The sequence below is a fragment of the Astyanax mexicanus genome, chromosome 2 (genome assembly GCF_023375975.1).
Source record: "Astyanax mexicanus isolate ESR-SI-001 chromosome 2, AstMex3_surface, whole genome shotgun sequence".
NCBI classification, from domain to species: Eukaryota; Metazoa; Chordata; class Actinopteri; order Characiformes; family Acestrorhamphidae; genus Astyanax; species Astyanax mexicanus.
Window position 1 is genome coordinate 73,161,359 of NC_064409.1, and position 3,309 is coordinate 73,164,667.

Consider the following 3,309-nt stretch of genomic DNA (forward strand, 5'->3'; position numbering starts at 1 on the left):
CATGTAACAGTTCTTCATTTCGCACCAAACGACAAGGTTTCCTCATAGTTTGAAGCTTTGAACAGCTTATTATTTATTATTTGGTGAATGTTCCTTATTAAAAACTTGATAGGCCCTAGCAGTGGACCTTGAGGCACCTCAACATATTAACTAAGGCTTTTCTCACCCTAAATTCCTTGATTTTCAGCAGATTCCTTAAATTTCACAGTGCTAGCTTGTAAAGACTACAAACTGGCTCTCACATTGTGCAGACAGAGTAAAAAAGATAACACAGATGGTAAATTATTATTTTAAACCTATTATTACCCAATAAAAACATGTACTTCTTTGACTGTCAGCATGCTGCTGATAGTATATTCACCATATTGCATAACTACAATATAATCTCCAGTAAATAAACACATCATAGCTTAGTTCAGCTCTTAGCAATTTGCAGAAGCCATTATGTGAAAGGTTCTATTTTCTAAACAGAGTCTTTGAGGAAATAGACTTTTAAAAAAGGCATCGTATATATCTGTCAGAAGAAAACAGGAAGAGCTATTTATCACGCTGGTAAACATAATATCAACAGAAATGAGAATAGAAGCAAACCTTGAAAGCCAGGATGTAATCTAGGTGCTATAAACACTCGAGAGCAGAAAAACAAACGCATTATATCCCAGCCAGCCACTTTAAAATCTTAAGAGTGATGACCTATTTCCGATGTAACCCATTTTTAAAAAGCTAGATACCTATCACCCTGTTACTGAGGCTGCTAACAGCTCTCTTCTGTTTTCCTTATTGATGCGTTGATGCATGAAGGTATCCAAATTTATCTCTCAGATACGGTAATAATTACTGAGATTCTGAAAGGGTGTTCTAGATTAAAGGCTTACATTAGAAATGGGGGGAAAGAAGAAAAGAAAGGGAGACCAGCCTGCAGAAATCAGGAGCATGAGAATAGAAGAATGGAAAAAGATGTATTCACATAAACTATTTTATGGACTATAAAGCACACTATAAATGAAAGTCTATTATAAGGTGTATTTTAAGCGACAATAGTAAGGAACATAGGTCCCCATGTTTCCCTTCTAATTCAGCAGATCTCACCGCTGGGAGGTGCAAAAATGTAATTCTTAAAAAAAAAAATTATTACATTTCATTTGGCAGACGCTTTTGTCCAAAGCGACTTACAATAATGAAGTACAAAGTAATAGGAATTTAGATAACCCATTTTTAGATAGGGCTTAAAGGAGGTCGAAGGGAAATAAAGGGATAGAGAAGTGAAGGAGGGGAAGAAGGAAATGGGGTTAGAAGTAGTTAGTGTGTTAGAGGTGTTAGGAGAGTAAGTGCTCTTTGAAGAGCTCAGTCTTCAGGAGTCTCTTAAAGATAGCGAGAGATTCTCCTGATCTGGTAGTGGAAGGTAGTTTGTTCCACCATTGGGGAACTCTGTATGAGAACAGTCTGGATTGCTTTGTGTGAGTGTTTGGCAAAGCGAGGCGACGTTCACTGGAGGAGCGCAGCGGCCGGGAGGTAGCGTAAGCCTTCAGGAGCGAGTGCAGGTAGGAAGGAGCCTGTTCTGTCATCACCTTGTAGACGATTGTAAGAGTTTTGAATTTGATGCGAGCATCAACTGGTAGCCAGTGGAGCTCAATGAGCAGCAGGGTTACATGAGCCCGTTTTGGTTGGTTGAAGACCAGACGTGCTGCTGCATTCTGGATCATTTGGAGTGGTTTTACTACGCAGGCCGGGAGGCCAGTTAGCAGGGCATTGCAGTAGTCGAGGCGTGAGATGACGACTGCTTGTACCAGGAGTTGGGTGGCCTGTTGCGTCAGAAACGGTCTAATTTTCCTGATGTTATAAAGCGCGAAGCGGCAGGATCGAGCAACCAAGGCCACATGGTGCGTGAAGGAGAGCTGGTCATCAACCATAACACCCAGGTTCCTAGCAACCTTTGTCGGTGAGAGAGAGAGTCGATGCTTATAGAGAGGTTATGTTGAAAAGATGGTTTTGCTGGTATGACCAGAAGTTCATTCTTTGAGAGATTTAATTGAAGGTGATGCTCCTTCATCCAAGAGGATATGTCAGAGAGACACTGCGATATCCGTGCAGAGATTGAGTTATCTTCAGGTGAGAATGACAGGTATAGCTGGGTGTCATCAGCAAAGCAATGGTAGGAAAAGCCATGTGAGTGGATAACCTGACCAAGAGAGGCGGTGTATATTGAGAAGAGAAGGGGACCCAGTACCGAACCCTGGGGAACCCCAGTGGATAGGGAGTGGGCTGAGGACAGCTGTCCTTGCCACGACACCTTGATCAAAGTCAAGCGAGTGCTGGATGTTAATCTACACAGATTTCTCTCCTGAAAACTCTTCATTTGTCTGAGTAAAGCGCTTCCATTTATTTACAGTAAACTTAGATTTCCAGTATTTTAGCAAGAGTGCTAGCCTCGGTTAGCAGTGGTTAGCGCTAGTAAATGTCACCCGGTAGAGCTACACTGAGGAACCCTGAGTGTTCCAGTAAGCCAGTGGACCTTGAGGCACCTCAACATATTAACTAAGGCTTTTCTCACCCTAAATTCCTTGATTTTCAGCAGATTCCTTAAATTTCACAGTGCTAGCTTGTAAAGACTACAAACTGGCTCTCACATTGTGCAGACAGAGTAAAAAAGATAACACAGATGGTAAATTATTATTTTAAACCTATTATTACCCAATAAAAACATGTACTTCTTTGACTGTCAGCATGCTGCTGATAGTATATTCACCATATTGCATAACTACAATATAATCTCCAGTAAATAAACACATCATAGCTTAGTTCCGCTCTTAGCAATTTGCAGAAGCCATTATGTGAAAGGTTCTATTTTCTAAACAGAGTCTTTGAGGAAATAGACTTTTAAAAAAGGCATCGTATATATCTGTCAGAAGAAAACAGGAAAAGCTATTTATCACGCTGGTAAACATAATATCAACAGAAATGAGAATAGAAGCAAACCTTGAAAGCCAGGATGTAATCTAGGTGCTATAAACACTCGAGAGCAGAAAAACAAACGCATTATATCCCAGCCAGCCACTTTAAAATCTTAAGAGTGATGACCTATTTCCGATGTAACCCATTTTTAAAAAGCTGGATACCTATCACCCTGTTACTGAGGCTGCTAACAGCTCTCTTCTGTTTTCCTTATTGATGCGTTGATGCATGAAGGTATCCAAATTTATCTCTCAGATACGGTAATAATTACTGAGATTCTGAAAGGGTGTTCTAGATTAAAGGCTGAGGACAGCTGTCCTTGCCACGACACCTTGAACGAGCGCCCAGTGAGGTATG